This window comes from Procambarus clarkii, chromosome 12, assembly GCF_040958095.1.
Source record: "Procambarus clarkii isolate CNS0578487 chromosome 12, FALCON_Pclarkii_2.0, whole genome shotgun sequence".
NCBI classification, from domain to species: Eukaryota; Metazoa; Arthropoda; class Malacostraca; order Decapoda; family Cambaridae; genus Procambarus; species Procambarus clarkii.
Window position 1 is genome coordinate 3,843,607 of NC_091161.1, and position 27,778 is coordinate 3,871,384.

A 27,778-nucleotide genomic window follows, 5' to 3' on the forward strand; every position below is an offset into this window, starting at 1 on the left:
ATATATATATATGTGTATATATATATATAGTGCCTGTTCATTACAACTATTTAACACTGGGAAGGGATCAGGATAAGGATTTGGGATGGGATGGGGAGGAATGGTGCCAAACCACTTGGACGGCGGTCGGGGATTGAACGCCTAGGACTGCTACTGTGCATTACATTACTAACTTACCTGAGAGTCTATATCCCTACATGTCAATGTTTGTGTATACTGGTAATGTGAGGAACATACAGAAGATAAGGGTAGCTGAACACCACAAAATGCTGAAGGACAACTTTATTAAAGTTGCATAATGAAATGTGTAAGTACTTCATTCATAATGATGTGCTGCCCGAATTCTTAGCGAAGTATCCAAAATTTGCTTACTGTAGGTAATGCATGCACATGACTGTAAAGCTGCCGCCCAGTTGGGTGGGTGTGGAGCACATGACTGTAAAGCTGCCGCCCAGTTGGGTGGGTGTGGAGCACATGACTGTAAAGCTGCCGCCCAGTTGGGTGGGTTTGCAGCAATACTACTAACTGTGTGACTCACTATAGATGTAAAGTGCCTTTTATAGTGACTGTTGTGAGCCTCTTGTTGATCACCTGTGACACAAAGATTATTGATGTGTGTATTTGTGTAGGTGATTAAATATGTATGTGTATGTATATATGTATACGTATATATATATATATATATATATATATATATATATATATATATATATATATATATATATATATATATATATATATATATATATATATATATATATATATATGTGTGTGTGTGTGTGTACATGTATGTATGAGTGTGTGTACATGTGTATACAACATTAATAATTTTGTAACTAGCGTCAAACATTGTTATTTGCTTAGCTAAACGAACTAGAGGGTTCAGTTCCTGAACCGATTATGTGCCTCTGTAATCCTTTACACCACCGCCCACGGGATGGGTATGGGGTGCATAATAAAGAAAGAAATAGAAGAAATTGAAATTGCATAATACGGTTATTGGCTTTCAATAATAGTAAGATAAAACAATGAGGACCAAATGGGAGACCAGTGATCAGATGAATATTACAGACTCAAGGGTAGCCTTCTCTTCTTGTATATAAATGAAAAAATAAATTCGTTTGTTTAATTCTAATGCTTGTAGGCGAGAACAGTTGTGAACACCAGCTAGCGCACAAGTACATGAGCGCCCAAAATACTTTTACACAAAAGACATGTACAGACAGGCGTGTAGCTTCTGACTTCTTTTTTATTGATTAATATTAAATATTAGGCGCTTACCTATAATAGTTATCATTTTATACATGTATAACTCTCACATAATAAATATAAAAGGAGTTTATCCAAAAACTGACAGAAGTGTTGTGTTTTGTGCGTTGTATCGTGTTTGTGGGCATTCGGGTGTGTTGTGTTTACGCTGGTGGGCGGCGTCCTTACCAACTCCGGATTATGTCTATTACATCACTAAACTTCATTTAATAAATATATGCCTGTTAAATAGAAGATTTTAATTGTTAATAGCATTATATTGTCGTTTTAATATGGAACACGTACACATATGCGAAACGTCGAAAGCTGGTGTCCGAAGTGGTAAAAATATTAGTGTGCGATGTTGTCAATGTACGGAGTGTCTTGTATCCGCCAGGAACATCAACAAAGCGGTCAGTTTGTGGTCCGTGCAGTCAGCAAGAAGACAAACACTTCATGCAGTCACGCAAATATTATCGTAAGTAAACACTTATATTTTATAATATTATTAGACTGGTGCTGGCTATAGTGCTGGTGTATTAAGTGGCGAGGGGCAGTGGTGGTGTATTGAGAGGTGAGGGGCAGTGGTGGTGTATTGAGAGGTGAGGGGCAGTGGTGGTGTATTGAGAGGTGAGGGGCAGTGGTGGTGTATTGAGAGGTGAGGGGCAGTGGTGATGTATTGAAAGGTGGGGGGCAGTGGTGGTGTATTGAGAGGTGGGGGGCAGTGGTGGTGTATTGAGAAGTGAGGGGCAGTGGTGGTGTATTGAGAGGTGAGGGGCAGTGGTGGTGTATTAAGAGGCGAGGAGCAGTGGTGGTGTATTGAGAGGTGAGGAGCAGTGGTGGTGTATTGAGAGGTGAGGGGCAGTGGTGGTGTATTGAGAGGTGAGGGGCAGTGGTGGTGTATTGAGAAGTGAGGGGCAGTGGTGGTGTATTGAGAGGTGAGGGGCAGTGGTGGTGTATTAAGAGGCGAGGAGCAGTGGTGGTGTATTGAGAGGTGAGGAGCAGTGGTGGTGTATTGAGAGGTGAGGGGCAGTGGTGGTGTATTGAGAGGTGAGGGGCAGTGGTGGTGTATTGAGAGGTGAGGGGCAGTGGTGGTGTATTGAGAGGTGAGGGGCAGTGGTGGTGTATTGAGAGGTGAGGGGCAGTGGTGGTGTATTGAGAGGCGAGGGGCAGTGGTGGTGTATTGAGAGGCGAGGGGCAGTGGTGGTGTATTGAGAGGCGAGGGGCAGTGGTGGTGTATTGAGAGGCGAGGGGCAGTGGTGTTGAATTGAGAGGCGAGGGGTAGTGTAGTGGTGGTGTATTGAGAGGTGAGGGGCAGTGGTGGTGTATTGAGAGGTGAGGGGCAGTGGTGGTGTATTGAGAGGTGAGGGCCAGTGCTGGTGTATTGAGAGGTGAGGGGCAGTGGTGGTGTATTGAGAGGTGAGGGGCAGTGGTGTATTGAGAGGTGAGGGGCAGTGGTGTATTGAGAGGTGAGGGGCAGTGGTGTATTGAGAGGTGAGTGGCAGTGGTGATGTATTGAGAGGTGAGGGGCAGTGGTGGTGTATTGAGAGGTGAGGGGCAGTGGTGGTGTATTGAGAGGTGAGGGGCAGTGGTGGTGTATTGAGAGGTGAGGGGCAGTGGTGGTGTATTGAGAGGTGAGGGGCAGTGGTGGTGTATTGAGAGGTGAGGGGCAGTGGTGGTGTATTGAGAGGTGAGGGGCAGTGGTGGTGTATTGAGAGGCGAGGGGCAGTGGTGGTGTATTGAGAGGCGAGGGGCAGTGGTGGTGTATTGAGAGGTGAGGGGCAGTGGTGGTGTATTGAGAGGTGAGGGGCAGTGGTGGTGTATTGAGAGGTGAGGGCCAGTGCTGGTGTATTGAGAGGCGAAGGCCAGTGCTGGTGTATTGAGAGGAGAGGTACTGTGCTGCACATACAGTATATAAAAACAGCATAATATTTTAATCACGAGCAGGGTTTCCTAATGGCTCCTTGAGACTTATGTGCAAAGTACTTAACCCAGTGATAAGTTCCAAATCATGTGTGTCGTATTATTAAACATCTCTTTAGAAAGCTGATTTATGTTATTTCTTAGTGTTCACTACTACTAGGTAATGATAAATATATATCTCACTGATATATTATTAATTATATTCAGCTATTGCAGATGATTTTGATGCTGCAAACCGGAGATGCATAGCTGCGGAAGACACGTCTGAAGTGGAAACTTAAAACGAAGCTTCAGATATGAAGCAAAGAATGCCAAGAATAGCAAATGTAAGCATTGAAAACCTAGTTCAGTAATGAAAAAAATTCACAAAATTGACATACTGTGCATTATTTCGTCTCATTGTCAATCATATTTAATGATTTTTTTTTATGGAGTAATCTTTGCTATGTTGATAGTGCTCGTTGTGTGTCTGCAGGTGCATTCATTGTGTGTATGATGCCAGGTGTTAAAGTATTATTTCTTACTCGTTCACGCTCTCATTTAGACGTTTGGCCTCGATGAGGTTCAGTCTTGTGACTGGTGTGTGGCACGTTTCTGTTGAAATGTAGTCTTTTTCGAGACTACATTTCAAATATTACCTAACATACATGGCTACTCCCTCTCCTTGTCTAATATATCTGTGTGAAATAGATTAAATCCATTTATTTGATATTCATCTAATAGTTCTCTATTTTCTACATTCATCCATGTTTTGGTAAGTGCAATAATATGTATTGTTTCATTGCAGATAAGAGATTCCAGATCGTTCCAGATTTCCAAAGTACTGAAACGCACACCATACAGGCTTGGTGGATCTCGGTGCAAGGTAAAATAATTTATTTACTTGTACAGTATATATTTTTAGCTAATTATCAGTATATAAAACCACAGTACTTAATTTTATCAGTGTCAAAGACACAATTACATCTTACTCATAAATACCATTATATACCTCACTTGTGGTAACATATACACACATTAAGTGTATTATGTAGCATTATCTGTAATCAACTGATTTTCAGAGCTGCTCATTACAAAATATTCTTTTAAAAAAGTGTTTCTTAACAATAGGAGCATTTCATTACAATATATCCATAATCAACTATATCAAACCCTATTACAGGTAAAACCAGTAGGCATTCTACTGTATTTTATCAAACCCCTATTAGAATAATAGATCTTGTAATGATTTTGCAAAAATAGTGCCATTTACTATTTTTAAAATATTATTAAAAAAATTACCGATATGGTGCATTCGGATGACAAACCAAATTTTTCACTTTTGACAATTGAGCACCTGCTACATCCAGATTCCTGGGAGGAAAGGAAGGACGATCTTTGGAATCATTACCTAAGTAGACAGGAAAGCTCATTTATCAAAATACATTAACATTATACATATTTTGATCAAAATAGAAAATATCACGGAAACTCCGAAACTCGGAAAAATCCAGATGACATCTATAAACAAATCCCCTTTTCCTAGTTCTGCATCTCTCCTTTGGAATAAATTTTGTTGTGCCTTTATCATATTTTTCACAAAACTTGACATACATCTCATTTACTTCATGTCCTAACAGCAAGTGTTTGTCAAATTCCTTAAGGAAATATCTGAGTTCCCCATAATGACCTCTCCACAAATCAGGTTTTTCAACTGCTTCAAGCTTATTTTCTAACAGATTATAATGCATTGCATACTTTATTCCCAAAAAGACATGGTCACTTTTACCCAAGGGAGGGAGGTACTGAATGACAAATATCTCTCCCTCTTTCCTTGTAAATATAACATCCAGAATGGAGGGAACATCCCCTTCCCTCATCCTCGTAGCTTGTTTAACATGTAGAAACATGAATGTTTACAGGATGAGGTTTACAAATCTACAAGTCCAAAAATCCTCTGTTCTAGCTTAGCAAAGCTTAGCTTAGCCTACTATATTGAACTTTAACTTTATAACAAAACAAATCAAAAGGGTTTGCAATAATATTAGTTGAAAAATTCTACCAATTTTTGTTTTTCAGTGTTAATAGTAAAAATGCTTATGTTTTTATTGTTAAATTTCAGAGTAATATCAGTTTGAAGATATTTAAGAATAAATATGGCTAGGTCCCTTTAGTGTATAAATGTATATTATCCACCAAAAAATTCACACAAACAAAAATTGTTAATTGTAACAAACTTTTTCTAGTTTGTGTCCTGAAGTAAATTTCTATCAAACCTCACTGGAAAATTCATTGGGGTTGTATGTTTATTGTTAGTATGATATACAGTCTACTGATCAAGTGAACTAGGTACTATTTATCATCCAAATGCACCAATATGTCTTCATTCTTCCCAGATGAAGGAACTAGGTAACGTTCATCATCTGAATGCACCATCTGCAATGCATCATCTGAATCCTTTCCCACACTCATGACACACAAGAGGTTTATCAGCTGTATGCACAATCCTGTGAGTTTTTATAAGTCGCAGATGATTGAATCCCTTGCCACACTCAAAACATTCACGAGGTTTATCATCCGTATGCACAGTCATGTGACTAATTGTACTAGAACGTTTCCCAAATCTTTTCCCTGCATTCAGCACACTTGAAATGTTTAGCACCTGTTTGTAGTGTCCTATGCACATTTATATATATATATATATAACTGAAAACTCACACCCCAGAAGTGACTCGAACCCATACTCCCAGAAGCAACGCAACTGGTATGTACAAGACGCCTTAATCCACTTGACCATCACGACCGGACAAAATGAGGTGATAGCCGAGGCTATTTGAACCACCCCACCGCCGGCACTCGGATAGTAATCTTGGGCATAGCATTTTACCAAAACACCTCATTCTTTGGGGCACACGTGAGGAACACAAATGCGAACAAGCCTGAATGGTCCCCAGGACAATATGCAACTGAAAACTCACACCCCAGAAGTGACTCGAACCCATACTCCCAGAAGCAACGCAACTGGTATGTACAAGACGCCTTAATCCACTTGACCATCACGACCGGACAAAATGAGGTGATAGCCGAGGCTATTTGAACCACCCCACCGCCGGCACTCGGATAGTAATCTTGGGCATAGCATTTTACCAAATCACCTCATTCTTTGGGGCACACGTGAGGAACACAAATGCGAACAAGCCTGAATGGTCCCCAGGACAATATGCAACTGAAAACTCACACCCCAGAAGTGACTCGAACCCATACTCCCAGAAGCAACGCAACTGGTATGTACAAGACGCCTTAATCCACTTGACCATCACGACCGGACAAAATGAGGTGATAGCCGAGGCTATTTGAACCACCCCACCGCCGGCACTCGGATAGTAATCTTGGGCATAGCATTTTACCAAATCACCTCATTCTTTGGGGCACACGTGAGGAACACAAATGCGAACAAGCCTGAATGGTCCCCAGGACAATATGCAACTGAAAACTCACACCCCAGAAGTGACTCGAACCCATACTCCCAGAAGCAACGCAACTGGTATGTACAAGACGCCTTAATCCACTTGACCATCACGACCGGACAAAATGAGGTGATAGGCGAGGCTATTTGAACCACCCCACCGCCGGCACTCGGATAGTAATCTTGGGCATAGCATTTTACCAAATCACCTCATTCTTTGGGGCACACGTGAGGAACACAAATGCGAACAAGCCTGAATGGTCCCCAGGACAATATGCAACTGAAAACTCACACCCCAGAAGTGACTCGAACCCATACTCCCAGAAGCAACGCAACTGGTATGTACAAGACGCCTTAATCCACTTGACCATCACGACCGGACAAAATGAGGTGATAGCCGAGGCTATTTGAACCACCCCACCGCCGGCACTCGGATAGTAATCTTGGGCATAGCATTTTACCAAATCACCTCATTCTTTGGGGCACACGTGAGGAACACAAATGCGAACAAGCCTGAATGGTCCCCAGGACAATATGCAACTGAAAACTCACACCCCAGAAGTGACTCGAACCCATACTCCCAGAAGCAACGCAACTGGTATGTACAAGACGCCTTAATCCACTTGACCATCACGACCGGACAAAATGAGGTGATAGCCGAGGCTATTTGAACCACCCCACCGCCGGCACTCGGATAGTAATCTTGGGCATAGCATTTTACCAAATCACCTCATTCTTTGGGGCACACGTGAGGAACACAAATGTGAACAAGCCTGAATGGTCCCCAGGACAATATGCAACTGAAAACTCACACCCCAGAAGTGACTCGAACCCATACTCCCAGAAGCAACGCAACTGGTATGTACAAGACGCCTTAATCCACTTGACCATCACGACCGGACAAAATGAGGTGATAGCCGAGGCTATTTGAACCACCCCACCGCCGGCACTCGGATAGTAATCTTGGGCATAGCATTTTACCAAATCACCTCATTCTTTGGGGCACACGTGAGGAACACAAATGCGAACAAGCCTGAATGGTCCCCAGGACAAAAAAATGCAACTGAATTGAGGTGATTTGGTAAAATGCTATGCCCAAGATTACTATCCGAGTGCCGGCGGTGGGGTGGTTCAAATAGCCTCGGCTATCACCACATTTTGTCCGGTCGTGATGGTCAAGTGGATTAAGGCGTCTTGTACATACCAGTTGCGTTGCTTCTGGGAGTATGGGTTTGAGTCACTTCTGGGGTGTGAGTTTTCAGTTGCATATTGTCCTGGGGACCATTCAGGCTTGTTCGCATTTGTGTTCCTCACGTGTGCCCCAAAGAATGAGGTGATTTGGTAAAATGCTATGCCCAAGATTACTATCCGAGTGCCGGCGGTGGGGTGGTTCAAATAGCCTCGGCTATCACCTCATTTTGTCCGGTCGTGATGGTCAAGTGGATTAAGGCGTCTTGTACATACCAGTTGCGTTGCTTCTGGGAGTATGGGTTCGAGTCACTTCTGGGGTGTGAGTTTTCAGTTGCATATTGTCCTGGGGACCATTAAGGCTTGTTCGCATTTGTGTTCCTCACGTGTGCCCCAAAGAATGAGGTGATTTGGTAAAATGCTATGCCCAAGATTACTATCCGAGTGCCGGCGGTGGGGTGGTTCAAATAGCCTCGGCTATCACCTCATTTTGTCCGGTCGTGATGGTCAAGTGGATTAACCCTTAAAGTGCGCATCACTTCATATGAAGTGTAAATCGTTTTACCAGTCAACTGCGCTTCACTTCATATGAAGTGTATGGGTACCGCGCACGATTTGAATGGCCCGCGGTGTAGCTGGGGGTCCCATACGCTGCCCAGGGGCTCTAGTAAACAGCGGCCATTTTGAAAAAAAATCCAGCTCACGATCCATGGCATGGGAGGCCTCTGTTTAGCGAGAGTCACCATGGCGAGCGCACGGTCAAACGCCTCACGAGCACGCATCACTCAGTCCCTCACCCCAGAGCAAATAGCCCACGAATTATTCTCTGAAGGTGAAGAAAGTGTGTTTGACGATTCAGACAACGATGAGGATTATACACAGTTGTCGGGTGATAGTAGCAGCAGCAGTGAAAGTGAGAATGACCGCCATGCCATGGCGAGGCCTATACGCTCTCCCATGCCTCCTCGCCCATTTTCTACCCCAATTCTACCACGACCTCACAGTTCCTGTGGATATTTTCTGTTTGAGGGTGACGAGTCAGAGGGAGGTGACTCCTTTTCTGGGTTTAGTGACTCAGATCAAAGTTTTATTGAGCCTGTGGCTGGTACCAGTGGTGTAACTGGGCGAGAAATTGTCGCGTCAGCAGCATCTCGCCCGGCCAAGCGCCACCGCATGGCACCACATGAGGGACCAAGACCCTCGTGTTCACGTGCACCCACCTCACGTGCACGTAGCCGCTGTGCTTCTCGCAGACGGTATTCAGCTCCTGGTCGCCGGTATGCATCGCTTCCTCGCCGTCTTTCCTCTGCATCTCGCAGGACGCCTGGTGTACTTGAGTGGAGTGATGGTGACGATTTTATTCCTAATATTCCTCACTTTGACGATAAAGATGTAGGGATTACAAACCTTTTCCCTAATCAAGGTGAGGACATGGCTGAGATGGAATATTTTACAGCATTCTATGATGAACCACTCATGGAATACATTGTACACCAAACGAACCTGCATGCTGCTTACCTGATTGAGAGGGAAATCACAGAATTTTCACGACTGCAGCGTTGGAAAAATACCACAGTGGCGGAAATGTATGTGTTTTTGGCACTCTGTTTGTTGATGAAGCACTGTCACAAACATGCAATAAATGACTATTGGAGCAAGGACAAGACAATACCAACACCTTTATTCGGGAAATATATGTCACGAGACAGGTTTCAGATACTCCTCAGGTGTCTACATTTTGGAAGTGTTCAGGACCGAACACCTGATGATAGACTGTGGCGAGTGAGGCACTACATGAACGATGTTATTGGAAAATTCAGAGATTTTTACGTACCAGCACAGAAGCTGGTGGTTGATGAATCTCTCATACTTTTCAAGGGACGTGTTCCATTCAAACAGTACATTCCCTCAAAACGAAACCGATTTGGCCTGAAATTTTTTGTTCTTTGTGATTGTGAGACAGGATACGTGTTACACATGATTCTGTACTCGGCTAGTGATGTAGACATTCCCGGTAACGACGAACATGGATTCTCGGGGAGTGTAGTGAAGACCATCATGGCTCCGTGGATGAACAAGGGACACATTTTATACACAGATAATTACTATACAAGTCCCTTGCTAGCTTGGTTCTTGCTAGAAAATAGAACTGGATTGGTTGGTACAGTAAAGCCACAACGAAGGGAAATGCCTGTGTTTGACAACGACATTGCAGTTGGTGAGTGTCAGAGAAGGAAAAGTGATAACATTCTGTCAGTTCGGTGGAAAGACAAAAGAGAGGTGAACTTGTTGACAACAATTCATGATGGAACAATGGTGAACAGTGGGAAAGTGAGCCATAAAACAAACGCACCACTATATAAGCCAGACTGTGTTTTAGACTATAATATCAACATGCGGTTGATTGATAAATCAGACATGATGATTGGCACTGCAGAGTGTGTGCGGAAGACATGTAGGTGGACGAAAAAAGTGTTCTTCCATCTTGTGGACATGAGCATGCTGAACTGTTTCAACATGTACCTTGTGAGAACTGGACGTAAGCCCACTTTCCGTGACTTTGTATTTGATGCTGCAATACAGTTATTAGGAAAGTTTGCAAAAGATGTCCCAGGTATTCAGCGGCCCATCATAAACCCACTGTTGCAGCATGCTGGTACTCCACGCCTCGCTCACACTGAAGGCTTCCTAGCACACAAACTTAAGTATTTGCCACCTGGTGTGAAGCGTGCCCAAGCCCAACGTGATTGCTTGGTGTGTAAAACAACGACACGTAGAGACAAGAAACGGAAGCTTGTGCAAACATGGTGTGAAACGTGTGGTATCCCATTATGTGCTGTCGACTGCTTCAATGACTACCACAGTCTAGAAATCTTCTAAGTGTGCTTCAAAGTGTGTATAGCGTGTGCGAGTGTGTAAATATGTAAACATATAAGCAGATAGCGTGTGCGCGTGTGTAAATATATACAAATATAAGCAGAACATACAATATAATAGACTGTAATGACATATTATATTGCCGTAATTGAAAACATTTGTGTGCGCCTGTGTATACTCAAATATGCAACAATTATTGCTACAAAATATGTTCAAACAGTATTTGAAACACAATTAGTGAAAAAAAATTGGATAAAATGCGCTTAGACATTGTAAATAAATAGCGCGAAAATATATTTGTGGCAACTTTGGCTGTTTGAGGACCGCGCGCAACACCTCCCGGGCGTGTACTGCATGAGCGAACATGCAGATTGTGACGTCATCACCGAGCTTCTCGGCTCTATTGCAACAAAAGTAAGTACAATAGAATTTTTTTTTTCCCGTGATCAGTGAACAGAACTTAACAGATTAGCAAAAAAAAAAATTTTTTTTTTTTTCAAAATGACATGCGCCTGTGTGGATAGCAGGATATTAGACCCCGAGCATGTTAAGGGTTAAGGCGTCTTGTACATACCAGTTGCGTTGCTTCTGGGAGTATGGGTTCGAGTCACTTCTGGGGTGTGAGTTTTCAGTTGCATATTGTCCTGGGGACCATTCAGGCTTGTTCGCATATATATATATATATATATATATATATATATAATATATATATATATATATATATATATATATATATATATATAAATATTATATATATATTATATTATATATATATTATATACATATATATATATATATATATATATATATATATATATATATATATATATATATATATATATATATATATATATTTACGAAACGCGCTCAAGTGTCGCGTCAGACTAGAAATAAAAATGAATTTTGGAGAATTGATTTTTTAATTACCTCCAACAGTGAAAAGAAATGTACGAAAGATTGAGAAAATTCGTGTTAGAATTATTAATCTTACTTTTTCGGTCATATTTAATAATATATATATATATATATATTATATATATATATAAAGGCGGTACATTAGGTTTATTTGAGTACATAGCATTGATGTTTTTAAATTATTGTAAAGCAATTAACACCCATAGAGCTTTGGGAGGTCCTAAATCAACAGATAATTTTAAGTTGGCCTGGTTGGTCCGTGAGCCGGTTTGTCCGGCACTTATAATATTAATATTTATTACACGTATAATATTTGACTGGCAGTCTGTCCATGCAATGTTGCAAGGCTCTTGGTTTCTTAGATTTGCCAACAATTACACATGTGATTGTCTGTTCCGTCAGCATTCGCACACATCATGGCCAAGAGCCTGTCCTTGTTGACCTTACATCCTGGCACACAACCCTCACTCCTCATTGCTAGAGATTTTTCTGGTAAACTCTTCCAATACAACCCAGTTTCATCTCCATTATAAATTTGATACGAATATAAATTATTTGCCACAATGTATGCTCTTAATTTCTTTTTAAATGGTTCTACACTGCTTTCATCTGCACTCAATTTTTCACCGACAATTTTCCTCTTCACAATATTGTGCCTACCCTTGAACCTTGCAACCCACCCTTCACTCGCTTCAAAATTCTTTATTCCAAGGCTTGCAGCAAACCTGCTTGCAGCATTTTGTATTTCTGGCCACGAATTGTCAGGCCAGCTGTGCAGTGCTTAGCAAACCACTTGTACACAGCCTCATCCAACTGTACATGCGTCAAAGTTTTCATAGTCTTTCTACCACACCCTCTGCTAGTGCTTGCACCTTCACTTTTACAGGTTGAAGTGAATTTTATAAGTTATTCTTTTTGTTTCCTTATATCAGAAACCGTACTAGTGCCTATATTAAATTCCTTGGCAACACTTGAGGTCGACCGGCCATTTTCACAAAATTGTATAACACATAGCTTGTCCTTAATTGTTAGGACAACCTTCTTCCTCTTAACATCTCCAGAACGATTCATGCTGCTACCAGACATAGTCTTGGTCAAAAATGTTCAAAGTTACTATGAAAATAAAAAAAAGTTATTTAAAAAAATATTTCACTAATGGTGCAGCACTGTGAGGGTAGAGAGCACATGGCTTGACCAGGCCTGGACGGGTCCAGTCGGGGCAGGGAGGAGGCACGTTATGTAGGCCACCAGCAGCAAAAAAAAAAATATTTTTGAAGGAAACTTCAGCCTGTGCAAATTGTTTTTAGGAATCTTGCATGATATTTTTTTTTTACATATTTACTAGTATTTCTTTTGACTTTGGCTATGATGAATTGTTCTAAAATCGATGGTAATTCCTGAACTGTAGTCTATAGGCCGCTCCCCCATCCAACCCTTATCCCCCCAGGTGGTCCCTCCCAATGCTCCCCTCTTTCCCGACACCACCCACCCTCCCCACCCCCTCCTACACCATGCGCCTCGAGCCACAGGCAGACGGGATTAATACGGTATGACCTGCCTCATGGTTTTCATATACGGACAATTCCATGATTATCCGGCTGACTGTCCAGATAGTGTAACATTGGCAGCAAATTAACTGGCTCTGATATTTTATCCGGCTAAACCAAATACAAATACAAATATTTATTCAGGTAAAGTACATACATACATACATGGTAAGATACAAAAGTTGATGGATTTATAGATAGAGCTAGTACATACAATGCCTAAAGCCACTATTACGCAAAGCGTTTCGGGCAGGAAAAACACTAAGACTAAAACTTAATACTAATTGAGATTAAAGTATAAATTGTGTTTTGAAAAAATAAGAAAAAATAATGAAAAAAGGGGGGGAGGGTAAACATGGAAGAAAAAAAGCAAAAATACAATTTGGTCAAAAAACAGCATTGTATAAAATCAGAAATACTACAGGAACAACCGTGGACATCTTCAAGAAGAAACTAGATTGTTTCCTTCAAGGAGTGCCGGACCAACCGGGCTGTGGTGGGTATGTGGGCCTGCGGGCCGCTCCAAGCAACAGCCTGGTGGACCAAACTCTCACAAGTAAATTCTGGCCTCGGGCCAGGCTTGGGGAGTAGAAGAACTCCCAGAACTCCATCAACCAGGTATCATGGGTTGACATTTAGGGGTGAGATAGGTTACATTAAGTTAATTAGATAGCACTTAGTTTTAATCTTAAACTGGTTGGGAGAGGTACATGCAGTCTTTAACATAATTGGGAAGGTCATTCCACATTCTGGGTCCCTTGATTTGTAAAGCATTTCTAGTTTGACTAAGTCGTACTCTTGGAATATCAAATAGGTATTTGTTTCTGGTGTGGTGCTCATGGGATCTGTTACAACCTTCTAGGAAGCTTTTAAGGTCCGGATTGACATTACAGTTCAGCGTTTTATATACTGTATATTAAATACACATGAGAGGATGTGCAGTGACTTAATATCAAACATATTCAGAGATTTGAGTAAGGGTACCGAGTGATGTCTGGGGCCAGAGTGAGATATTGTTCTAATAGCAGCTTTGTGTTGAGTAATTAGAGGACGTAAATGATTTTGGGTAGTAGAACCCCAAGCACAAATACCATAGTTGAGATAAGGATAGATGAGAGAGTAATAGAGTGTCACCAGGGCAGGGCGAGGTACATAATATCTGATCTTAGAAAGAATGCCAACAGTTTTTGAAACTTTTTTTTACATATTTAGAATGTGTCCCTGGAAATTCAGCTTGCGTTCAATGAGAACGCCAAGGAATTTGCCATCTACTTTGTTACAAATTTGGGTATTGTTAATCCTGAGATTTATTTGATTTGAGGATTTATTGCCAAACAAAATATAGAAAGTTTTGTCAATATTGAGGGTGAGTTTGTTGGCAGTTAGCCAGTAATGGACTTTATTTAGCTTAGTATTCACTGTGACATTTAGAGCAAGGGGGTCAGGACTGGATTAAATGAAGGTTGTGTCATCAGCAAATAGAATGGGTTTGAGATGTTGGGAGGCATTTGGAAGGTCATTAATGTAGATGAGAAAGAGGAGAGGGCCAAGTATGCTGCCCTGGGGAACACCAATGTTGATGGGTAGGATGGGAAAAAGTGAATTATTCACAGAAACATACTGGAGTCTGTCAGCAAGGTAAGACTTATTGTACTGCAGGGAGTGACCTCTGACTCCATAATGTTGTAATTTAAGAAGAAGGTTTTGGTGGTTAACAGTGTCAAAAGCCTTACGCAGGTCTACAAATAACCCAACAGGGAACTCATTTTTATCAAGAGCTGTATGTATCAAGTTAATCATGCTAATAAGTGCATCGTTAGTGCTTTTTTGGGGTCTGAAGCCATATTGACAAGAGCTAAGTATATTGAGTTTGGCTAGATAAGAATAAAGCTGCTTATAGATTAGTTTTTCAAATATTTTTGACAAGTTTGGCAGAATTGATATAGGTCTGAAGTTGTTAACATCTGTGGGATCACCACATTTGTGGACAGGGGTTACTCTCATTTTTTTTAGAATATCTGGAAAGGTTTGGAGTTTAAGTGACTTGTTGAAGAGCAATGCAATGGCAGGAGCTAAAATTCTGGAGGCTTTTTTGTAAATAAGAGTTGGTATCTCCTCAAGGGCACTAGACTTGGTTTTAATGGAAAGGATTATGTCAGTAACATCAGTGGAATTACAGTACAACCTCGATTCAACGTACTATATGGGACTAACCCCAGTTCGTTGGAGTGTTGGATTCGTTGCAAGAGGTGACCTTCAGGAGGCGTTTGTGTCAGTGTCTTTTTTTTTCTTGTACACAATAAAAATGCATTATCATATTACATACTCTACCTATATATTACTTCTCTACTAAAAAATACTGTAATTCATAAATTTACCTTATTGTTGAAGTTATGTCCATCTGGAAGTTTCGTGAAGTTGTGAATGCTCTACATTAAATATGTACTGCAGTGCATTTTGCCGTTAGCACTGTGTTGATTAAAAGTAGTTCTGCTGTATGTTGAGTACTACAATACAGTTTATGAAAACTATTGTACACTAAAATTACTGCAACTTTAATTTTAACACTGTGTACACACTTAAATTTAACACTTGTTCTAACTGTTCACGCTTCACATGATGTTTTTAGATGTTTGCATCAGCTTTGCTGGTGCTCACTGCTGCTGTGGGTTCAGCTGCTTCTGAGCTGGTGCTGGCTGCTGTTGTACCAGTGCTGGGTGCAACTGTGCTTGTGCTGGGTACGGCTGTTGTACCAGTGCTGGGTACAACTGTGCTCGTGCTGGGTGCGGCTGTTCTCGTGCTGGGTTTGGCTGTTCTCGTGCTTGGTACGGCTGTTCTCTTGCTGGGTACGGCTGTTCTCTTGCTGGGTACGGCTGTTCTCGTGCTGGGTACGGCTGTTCTCGTGCTGGGTACAGCTATTCTCGTGTTGGGTACGGCTGTTCTCGTGCTGGTTGATTTTCTGCTACTAGTTCTTGCAAAATATTGCTTCATTTTTGGCATTAATGAGGCACTATTAGTAAGCCCCTGAGACATTTTGTTTTATAACCAAAGAGCTGTAGTAAAAAAATGGTCAATTCCACAATTATTCTTCCACCGGCGGATAAATACTGTACGTCAATCGCAGACAAAGCTAAGAGCACTGGGTGCATACTGTACGAACGCAGACTAAGTCTATACGTACACCCTTCAGTAGGCTGGTGTTTAAGCCTGATCCAGTAACATAAATTTTCCTTAATTCGATTTACATCAAATTATATATTTTTGGATTATATATTTAGTTTAGCAACATTATTACGATAATAAGAGCTATAAAAAATACTTATTTTGGAACTGATTTATTAATTTTATTATTTCGAAGCCGTAGATCACTGAACTGTGGCGACGAAATCAAACAAAACACTGCCTGGTGTTGTGTTCGATTTCCAGTAACATATATTTCTCTCAAATATTCAATTTACATCAAATTATATATTTTTGGGTTACATATTTAGTTTAGCAACATTATTACGATAATAAGAGCTATAAATAATACTTACTTTGGAACTGATTTATTAATTTTATTATTTCGAAGTCGTAGATCGCTGAACTGTGGCGACGAAATCGAACACAACAAGCATGGTGTTGTATAGACAGGGATTAGACCTGTCCACTCATGCTGGAGTTGTGCTGCCAATAACGTGAATAATTTCTCAAATAGGAGATATCTATCTTATTACAGTATATTTTTGGTTTTATTTAGTTTAGTTTAATTAGGATAATAAAGAGTTATTAAAACACAAGTTTTAGAAATGATTTATTAATGTGAAACGTTCAAAGCCTTGGGTCACTGATCTATGACAACACAGACGAAAGTGAGTGAAACCTCACTGTAAAGTGAGATTTACTGTACAGTATTCCCTTATCTGTCCACCCTCACTCGTCTTGTTTCATCACAGAAAATGTATATAAGAAGATTTCAACATATTAGCTAGCTATTCACGCTTCAGCCTTTAAATTAATTTAGAAAGATACGTGTGCCACAAATCGGTGATCGAAAATCATTGAAACTCAGTCGTTCACTTGTGTGGACGACTCTGGCTGGTATTTGGTTAATATGCATCACTTCTTGTGGACCATTCTGGCTGGTGTTTGGTTCATATGACTCACTTGTTGTGTGGTCCACTTGTGTGATCCAACTTGTCTTATGAAGGAATTATTAATTGTAATCTGTGATAGAATGAAACAGTTTTACACCAGTCTGTGAACTCTGTCCCAACATCGTAAGCTTGTGGACCACTTGTGGTCCACTTGTGTGGTCCATTTGTGTGGTCCATTTGTGTGATCCAACTTGTCATATGAAGGAATTATTAATTGTAATCTGTGATGGTATGGTAAAGTTTTTCTACCACTGTGAACTCTGTCCCAACATCGTAAGCTTGTGGACCGCTTGTGGACCACATGTGCGGTCCACTTGTGTGGTCCTCTTGTGTGATCGAACTTGTCATATGAAGGAATTAATAATTGTAACCTGTGATAGAATGTGAAAGTTTTCCACCAGTCTGTGAACTGTCTCAACGTCGTAAGCAAATCCGAACATCCCCCGCTTCGGCGAACCATTGTTCGTCGAACCGGGTGAGTAAATCCGGCCTGAAAAGTGTGCAAACAAGCCGGAGATTCGTTGAATCGGGGTATGTTGAATCGAGGTTGTACTGTAGTAGGCATTAGGTACAGAGACTGTGGATAGTTACCTGTAAGATAGTCCTGAATATTAGTACTGGAAGATGGAATATCATTTGCAAGGGATGACCCAATGGAAGCGAAGAACCTTTTGAATTCAAGAGCAGTGTCAGAGGCTGAAGCAGACCATCATTATATGACAGGAGTATTGGTTTGTTATTTAAAATCTTCTTTGATCCCAATATTTGAGAAATTGTGCTCCATGTTTTCTTAATATTGGCCTTTGTGTGGCTAAATTTATCTTCGTAGTATTTAATTTTGGCTCTCCTAATTATTTTAGATAGCAATGATGAGTAATTCTTTGAAAATTCTTTGGGGACGGTTCCTAACCTATACTTCTTTTCAAGGTCATGTTTTTTATTAATGGATTTAAGTATCCCCTTTGTAAGCCAAGGGGTGTTTAGCCTTTTAGTTGTGACTTGTTTTGTTAGCATAGGACAGTGGGTGTTATAAACGCTGAGAGTTTTTTGAAGAAATGATTGCACTGCTAGGTTGATGTCCCCTATGTTACCTAATTCGGATTCCCAGTTGATATTAGCAGCAGCAGCAGCTATAAAATTGCCTATAGCAGTTTCATTGTGCAGCCTAAAGCTTATCTCCCTTGTCTCTAGAGGTGGCTTGTTAATGTTGGTTAGGAGAAATGTGGGGTAATGGTTAGTAGTGTTATCAATGATTATCCCTGAAGTGGAGAGGTTTATGTTGGGCCAGATGTGATCAAGAGCCGTGGCAGTACTGTCAGTGATTCTAGTAGGTCTAGTGATTAAGGATATGAGGAAGCAGGAATGCATACAGTTGAGGAAACTAGCAGCAGGAGGGTTATCAGGCTCGCAGAGGTCAACGTTAAAGTCACTAGAAATAATTAAGTGCTTTTTGTTCAGTCGGTTCTCTACTATAAGATTTCTAAGGTTAGTGTTAAATTCAGTCACATCAGTGTTAGGAACCCTGTAGAATGCTCCCACAGTCAAGACAGCATCATTACCCTTGACTCTGAAACAAGCAAATATATACTCTCCATAAGGGTCTCTAGATTTAATTACTTTTAAGCAAGTCAGTGCATGGTGGTAGTAAAGATAAGTATCACCACCTCTTTGTATAGGACGACAGTTGTGAATGGCTGAGTAGTTAGGTATGTTGTAGAGTTGATAAGTGTCCTCTTTTTAACCACATTTCAGTAAACACAATAAAAGAGAATTTGTTGTCTACTGTTTGAATCAGGGCATTAACATCATCAAAGTGTTTGCTAAGAGATTTTAAATTCAAGTTAATTACAGAAACATTGTGATTACACACTAAAACATTGTTTACATCATGTGCTGTGTAATATCTGCAATTTTGATCATTAAGGTGCTGATTGTCATAGATACTAGATAAGAGGTTAAGGTCTGGATCTATAAAAGTTTGCATAAGAGGGCTGTTTTACAGAAAAGTCAAAAGACAATGATAAAATAACTAGCTATGAAAAAATATATATATAAAACTATATACAAAAATGAGGTAGGTTGCTTAAAAGTACTTTCAGGTACACTGTAGGTAATTATTTGCACTAATGATCAAAATTGCACAGGCAAAGCAAAGTGCACAATGGAGCAATTGTGGTTGGGCTAGGCAACCTGGGTTACAAAGAAAAAGTAGAATAAAAATTTTAAAGTAATATAAACTTAATGGTAATTTAAGTAATAAAACTTAATGGGAACTTAGGAATGTAAAAAATGAACTAAAATAATTAATAATAATAGATGACCAAAAAAGTAAAAAAACAATTATGAAATCTATAAAATGAAAAGCTTGCCTACTTTACTATTATAAGTACATTATAGTTGAATACTAAAGTTACACTAAAACAAAATGAGGTAGTTTAACCCTCAAACCGCGCATATCATATATAAATGATATCAGTGACAAAACCGAAACCGCGCACATCATTTATATATGGTTTCGTGTCTAGCGCTATAATTTAAACGCCCCGCCTGGGATAGGAGCAGCTATAGTACAGCCACGACCGATAGTTGCCAGATGCCACCTAGAAAAAAAATCCAGGCCAACATTCTTGGGTGTTACAGCGTCAGTATTGAGCAAGCCACCAAGGCTGGCGCACGCAGCACGAGCTCACGGCACCGCTGTTCAGCTTGTGACCACAGCATCGCCTACAAATACCATAATATAAATGATACTGCTATTATTTAGCAGTGATAGTATTACTGAAGCCCCCTGACTGTGATAAAACTGACCAGGATTCTGATAATAGCAGGATTGTGGTGATATTTAGCGCTGTGCTCCATGGAGGGAGGAGTAAGGCTGTGGGAGGGAGGGTTGTGGCGTCGTTTTCTGACTGTGTGGCCACCATTTATTGACTGCACTCACCATACCAGCTTAGTGGTTCGATATGGTGAACACAAATGTAGATACTTTTATATATCATGTGTATAGTGTGAGATAACAGCGAGAGGAGTAGGTTGGGAGCCGCCATTTTGGTGAGGGAGGAGCGTCGTCTGCACGACTTGGCATGTTGTTTACTGATGGCCACTATGGTCTTTGGGCACCATACCAGCTTATTTGTTCAGGTTTGGTGAATAAAACAGGTAGATACTTATATATAATGTGTGTATATAGCGTAATAACACCACAAACAATATTGTTGAAGGACAAATATTAGTGCGTCTGGTCTTGAGGGCGGCCGCCGATCAGCTGTGTGAGTAGCTACATCTTATGGACTTTACTCACTATACAAGCTTAGATGTAAAGTTATGGTGAACAAAACATGTAAATATGTATATATAATGTCTGTGTATAGTGAATAAATACAGAAAGAGTATTGTGGGAATGAGGTGAATGAGGGTGAGTGAGGTGGTGTTGAGGGAGGGAGTGGCTCGCTGGTGTTTGGCGGTCACTCCTCGTTGTTTTTTGACTCACAAGACCAACTTAGTAGTTCGTTATGGTGTACAAAACATGCAAATACTTATATATAACCTGTGTATATAGTGTTACAACAGCAAAACTATTTGTTTATTGTTTTATGAACATAATAATTGAATCACTAATATGCACACCATAATTTTGAGTACAGCAATGGTTCACACATTTTATAATATAAATATATCACAATTCACTGTATGGAATAATATTACTGTAAAAAAACTAAAAAAATCAGAGACATTGAAATAATTAGGAAATAATATATTTGTGGCAACTGCCGTCTGACAGCTCGGGCGGAGTAGACCTCGTCTGGCGAAGGCTCTGCCAACGCCCCTCTTTTGCCACACTTCCCTACCCTATTGCGGCTAAAATATGCCACCTACGATTTTTTTGTTATTTTTTCCGTGATCAGGGAACAAAAATGAACACTTCTATAAGACGAAAGAATTTTTTGGATTTTTTTTTTTTGTTGCGCCTGTGGGTGTGAATTCCATTTGGGCCCCTAGCGGTTTGAGGGTTAAATAGAGATACACTGAGGTACACTGGATAATGAAGTTTATACTAGAGGACACAGGCAAAGCCAGTGTATTATGGAACATGGGAGTAAAAAGGAAAAAAAAGACAATAATAAAGATAATTTTTTTTTCTGGGGGGAGCCCCATCGGCTCCCCAGAGCTATCCAGGCTGAATGGATATGTATAACTTTCTGGCATCAGTCAAAGTGCTAGGAGTTCTTGCCTACCGGGGACCACGAGCCAGAACCTGGCCCCCTCAGAGAGGCACGAGGAGCAATGGCCTATAGAAACCCCCTTGTGATTGGGAGCATTCTATGTCTGCCATCGACCGGGACAAGCACCCAGAAAGGTAGGCGCCCCAAAACAAACCCCTATTCTGGTGAAATTATTGCTACCGAAAGCCGAATGAGTGGACAGAACTCCCCAAACAAAATTATCAAACTAGCATGACGTGATCACGTCGCAGCACCACTGTCTGCACAACACCCCACCTCCCCGAGAGGGGGAAGGGGGAGCCCCAGACCCTCCACGCCGGCGATCCAACTGGCAGTTCTTGGCTGATGGTATTACTGGCTGGTCGAGTGCCTCTGACTCCGGTTTTTGTTTCAGTTCTGTGCCTTGTGGTGTGGACTGTCTCTACCAGTGGGGTGTGAGTCAGGAGTAAGATTCCACGGTACTCGGGTTGCATGTGCCTAGGGCTATCTTCCCTAGGTGCCCTGTAAGTACTGCCTTTGGGGCTTAGTCACCTTGGGTTCTACCTCCGCTGTGTCCTTTACTGCTCGGTACTGGGCTGCCCTTGGAGTCGGCTGGGGTTTTGTTGCCCTGGTTTGTCTCTGGGTAGGTGGTAGTTTTCGTCACTGGTAGGGGCGCGGGGTACTGCACAGCTAGTTTTCACCATTAACAGCGGCCGGCTCTGTTCCGCCTGGGTACGTTGTCCTCTTGCAGGCTTTTTCTTTTGTTTTTGCCTGGTGGGGGGTCTGCCTTTACTATGGTCCCCTTTCCTGTTGTAGGTGAATTTCTTTCGAATTCTTCTGTTAGCGGTACTCCCTGCTTGGCCCCTGTGAGTGGACATGTCCCGTCCACTTTCGAGTTGACGGTTGATCTATCCCCTTGTCTCAGGGTGACACTCACCGGTTGTGCCTCCGCCATGCTGCCTGTTGGGTCCTTGTTCTTGTGACCCGGAGTCGTCCGATGATTGTTGTCGGTACGCGCTCTCCTTCACCCAGGCCACTAGTCTTGATAATCGGGTGCAGGCGGCTGCGGCATTGCTTGCTGGGTGTAGGTTGCTGCAACGCTCTTGGTTGTTTGCAGCCCCGGATGCCCTGAGGCAGCCCCGTTTTGGTGGTTGGGGTCTGGACTTGGGGGTGGGGGTCACTTCGGCTCTGGCTCCTTTTGCTTCTTGTTCCTCCCCTTCTGTTCTACTCACTTCCTCCCTTGCTTCCTGCTCTGAACCTTAGGCGGGTTTCGGGGTTGGGGCGGGGTCTGGTTGGGTTGAGACTCTGGCGGTCTCGGGGGTTTTCCTCTTCCGGGGTGGTGGCGGAGGCATTCGAGTCGGTTCGTCCAGCCGTGCAGTATGGGTCTGACCAGTGGGCTCCCTTCATTAGTGTTTGCACGGTTGCCCCGGCTTTTCCTTGTCAAGCTGGGTCTTTGGGGGTGCAGCTCGGCCCTGGGTCATGTCGTAGAGGTTCCCGGGGTTAGGGAGGGGTTGCCCGGGGGGCCTCGGCCCTGTTTGCTCCTCTTGGGTCCTTGTACCTTTGGTGTGGGGCTGGCAGTTTCTCAGTGGGGTTGTTCCTTCCCTCTGTGTTCCTGTTGTTTTCAGGTATACCCCTCCCTGGGTTCGGTTCCGTGTTCCTTCGGGTTCGTCGGTCCCATCGTTCCTGGGGGTGTTTTTCACCCCCTTTTCCTTAACCTTTTTGCTCTTATGTCGCGACGCTGTTCAAAAAAAAAAAAAAGTGTTCAGGTAAGGTACAGCCATACAAGGTGTGAAGCAAACATTGATGGATTTCTATATTGACCTAGTACATAGTGCCTAAACCGCTTCGTATCGTTGTACCTGCATGTTCCTTGGTCAGGGGTGCTTGTCGTGGTTCTAAATACATAATACAAATAAATGAATGTTTATTTGGGTAAGGTATATACATAAGAGATTTTACACAGAATGATGGATTTATAGATAGGGCTAGTACATACAATGCCTGGGGCCACTATTACGCAAAGCGTTTCGGGCAAAGTGTTCTCGTTGGTTAGCGAGTCTCTTCGTACCTTCCAATATTATTGGAACGTCTGTTGATTTTCGATGTGGTTTCCATCGGGTCTTTTGTCGGTCTTGTTGGTTCCCTTCCATCATCTGTTTTCTTTTGCTTCGTTTTCGCCTTGTTTTGATTTCGCGTCGTCTCTACTTCCAGTTTTGGCGTTCTTTGTCTTCATTCTGCACGCCTTTCTGGTGTTTGTACGATGTCTGTACATTGTGTGTACGATTTGTGTGTCCGCCTGGTGTACGAGCCACGCCTCCCGGTGGATGGGTGGTGCGTTTCATACCTCGTGTTCTGGGGCTGCGGTGTGCATTTTGTTTACGGGCGGTATGCTCGTGTGTTCGCGCCGTTTCTCGTGGTTTTTCTACGGCTTCTTGCTCGTTTCTCCCTCCAGTCGGGGCCCTCTGGATGCAGAGGGTGTTTTGGATTTATATCTGGGGGTGTCACTTTGTTCTCCCTCTGTACTGCTTCGTCTTCTGCAGCGCACGCACCTTTGGCCGTATTTCTCCTTCGACCTCGCATTTTATTCAGGTAACGATACACACTATGCCTACTGCCTCGCGTCTGCATGACTTTCGGGCACACCTTTAGCGCTGCTCCTGGTATGTTACTTGGCTCGCCTGTGTTGTGGCATGGTCGTGTGTCTGCTCTGCAGGTGAGGTCTTGTCTGGCGCTTCTGTCGGCCTAGTTCTGGTTCTCACTTTTGGTGGGGTGCTTGCCTAGTAGTGCTTGCCTAGTAGTGCTTGCGGGGTTGAGCTCTCGCTCTTGGGCCTTCTTCACGTTTGCTCCTGTGGGTGGCGTCTCCCTCCTCCACATGGCTTTTTGGTGCTTTTTGCTTCCTTTCCCTCTGCCATTAATCAGGTTCTTTTTAGTGTCTGTGGCTCCTTTGGGTGCTTACTACCTCCTGTGTCCCCTTGTGCATACCTGCATACGGACATAAATACAGTGGACCTGCGGAGGGCCTCTTGGCCCATGCGAGGCTGCTACTGTTTCTTACCATCCACTCCCACTCACATACATGTCCAACCCGCCCTTGCACCAATCGTGGGGCCCCACCTCCACGTTACGTGGTAATTGGTTCAGCTCATCGCCGGGCCTGTTACCGTGCCGGTCTTTCCTGATTCTGCACTTATCCCTTTTATGCCCATTGTTTCGTGCCCACAATGTGCCGCAAGAGTGGCGTGTGCCATTATTCGAGTTTCTATTGTTTCGTGGAGATTGGGTCAATAACCACAAACCCTAAGGAACTGCTTATCTTTTGTTGCGTATACAGTAGTTGCTGGTGATAATTGGCGGGTAATGGTGCAGGTTGGGCGCACTGAGTGTCGGTACGGTGTCTCGCATGTCTGTTCTAGACAACACTTGCCGGTAGACTAGTTATTATTCGCTACTCTGCTGGTTATATGCTTGGGTGCCGCCTCAGTTCTCCACTGGTTTGCAGGACTTTTCGTTGGACGTACGGAACGGTTTGAGTTCCATCGTTGGTACTTTGTAGAGCTTTGCTTCTCTAGTTAGGCTCATGCATTTGGAGCGAGTATCTTCTTGGGATACTCTACTCACTCCGCCACCCTTGTTCACTGTTCCATCCTTGTTTACTCTTCCCCGCTTGGCGGGATTGCGTCGATGGCTCCTAACTGGGGTGTTTGGTGTGGTATTTGGTCACCTTGCATGTGTCTTTAGTGCCTTTTGTCCATCTTTTGTTCTTTGTTGTCCTGTGGGGCTCTGCCCCGCATTTCGGTGCTTTTGTTTTCGTTGTAGACCCCTGGGTCTTTTCCCTGTCTGGACACTTCCTTGCCTATCTGCGGTGCCTGACTGCACCCTGCTGTCCGTGAGGTATGTACGTGCTCCTCTACACATTTTGTGGTTGGTCGTGTGCGTTACTTCCCGGCCGCTCCTTGGGCCGTATTCGTGGTTTTCCTTACCTATTTCCGTTTTTCTTCCCCCCATGCTACACTTTTTTGTGTATCTGGGTCAGTGCTACTTGATTATCCTGTTTGGTGCTCCGGTGGACCTCTGTCCATGTTCCACGTCCTGTTTTTGGACTTCTCCGGTGTTCCGTTTTGGTACCGAGTTCCTGCGATTTCTGTGTGGTTTTCTGCAGGCTTCGGGTTGCGCTGTCTGTGGGGGGGGGGGTGTGGACTTTTCAGTCTGCCGCTCCTGCCTTCCTGGTTCCTTTTCTTGGTACCAGGTTTGCTGGGTTCCGGTCCTGGTTTCGGTTTTTCTTTGTTCCTTTTCCGGACCTGGTGTGTTTGCTTTCCTGCGGTTCTCGTCCTCGGTAGTTCTCCTCTTGGATGCCTCGGGGATGCGTGTCTCATTCTTCCCTGCTGGAGCTGGTTATCTTGCTCCTTTGGGTTGCGCTGTTTTTAGATTCGCGTTTTGCGCTTTCGATCGTGGTGTTCGTTTCTCCTCGTTTGTGTCGGCACAGGTGGGTTTGTTATTGGTCTCCCACCTGCATGTTTCGTCTCGGGGGCGGTGTGTGGTTTTCCTATCACTGCGAAGGGTCCTTCGGTCTTTGATAGGGTTGGCTTGTCTTCCCTTTGGGGTTGTTCTGGGACCGTTATCTGGAATTGTCCTGTCACCTCGTGTTGGGTGGTGCTGGCAGAGCCGCTCCTGCTTGCGTTCAGTGTTGTGGTTCCTTCTGCTCCATTCCACTTGCTGTCCTGGGCGTTGTTCCCCTCTGGCCTGCTCTTGAGTTTTGGGGTCGTCCTGGTCGTTGACCTGGGTGGTCTTTTTCTTCTCGTTTTGGTCTTTGTTTTGTCTCTGGTTTTGATTGGTCAGTTAGGACGTGTCGTATCCGCCTCCCGGTTCCTTCCCTGTTTTACTTACCTTTTGGTAAAGTAGCTCCGGGGAGCCGACGGGGCTCCTCCCAGAAAACCAGCGTTAAATGTAATGAAACACCATTTTCTGGGTGAGTCCCGGAGGTCCCCCAGCATCCCTCCCTCCTTCCGGTCGGCGGCGTTTTTCGCGTATTTTGACATCCAGCCTAAGAACTGCCAGTTGGATCGCCGGCGTGGAGGGTCTGGGGCTCCCCCTTTCCCCTCTAGGGGAGGGGGGGGGGGGTTGCGCAGACAGTGATGCGGCGACATGATGACGTCATGCTAGTTTGATAATTTTGTTTGGGGAGTTCTGTCCACTCGTTCTGCTTTCGGTAGCAATAATTTCACAAGAATTGGGGTTTGTTTTGGGGCGCCTACCTTTCTGGGTGCCTGTCCTAGTCGATGGCAGACATAGAATGCTCCCAATCACAAGGGGGTTTGTATAGGCCATTGCTCCTCGTGCCTCTCTGAGGGGGCCAGGTTCTGGCTCTTGGTCTCCGGTAGGCAAGAACTCCTAGCACTTTGATGCCAGAAAGTTATACATATCCATTCAGCCTGGATAGCTCCGGGGAGCCTCCGGGACTCACCCAGAAAATGGCGTTTCATTACATTCAACGCTGGTTTTTTTTAATAGTTAAAACCTTTTGAAAGGAAAGGCAGAGCTAAAGTACACAATGGCAGTTAAATGAGATTATAATTTGAATTCTGGCTATACAGCAGCTCTCCCACAGTCACTCAGGAAAGAATTAAGGTGAGCTTCAGTGGTTATTGAATAGGTTTTTCCAGTGTCAGTCCTCCTACGTAACATAACAAAGATAAAGACAATGGGCCACAGATTAGGATTTTTTAAAATAGACAATTTAATACATGAAAATACGTAATAATCCAATACTATGGACTCACAAAGTTTATTACCAAATAATGCAAAACTCAGGAGCTGGGAAGCCAATGCCTTATAATAGTTCAACTCAATATAAAAAATAAAAAATACTGGACTGTGACTGTGATGATATAAATTTACAATAATTTAGTACATAATAAATAACGACAATAAGCCACGGGGAAAAATGCGGATACTATGTAGAGTCGAACTGAAACAGTCAAAGTGCAAAGATAGGATTGGATAATAACTAGAGAGCAGGATTACAATTTATAAGCAATAAATAGTACATTACAAATATTACGTGAAGGTTCCACTAAGAAGAGTGTAAAAGAGAGACATAAGAACATAAGAACAAAGGTAACTACAGAAGGCCGATTGGCCCATACGAGGCAGCTCCTATTTATAACCACCTAATCCCACTCATATACATGTCCAACCCATGCTTGAAACAATCGAGGGACCCCACCTTCACCACTTTACGTGGCAATTGGTTCCACAAATAACAACCCTGTTACTGAACCAGTATTTACCCAAGTCTCC

General features: G+C 42.9%; 1 long non-coding RNA gene across 1 annotated transcript in view; it reads left to right on the top strand.

Annotated features, from left to right (window-relative positions):
- The first annotated feature begins 1,302 nt into the window (after window positions 1-1,302).
- Window positions 1,303-27,778, top strand: part of LOC138363848 (uncharacterized) — a 102,266-nt gene continuing 75,790 nt past the window's right edge. Inside the window, exons 1-3 of the long non-coding RNA XR_011228161.1 lie at window positions 1,303-1,726; window positions 3,388-3,497; window positions 3,959-4,036. This is a non-coding gene — a long non-coding RNA (uncharacterized lncRNA). The remainder of the gene's footprint in view (window positions 1,727-3,387; window positions 3,498-3,958; window positions 4,037-27,778) is intronic.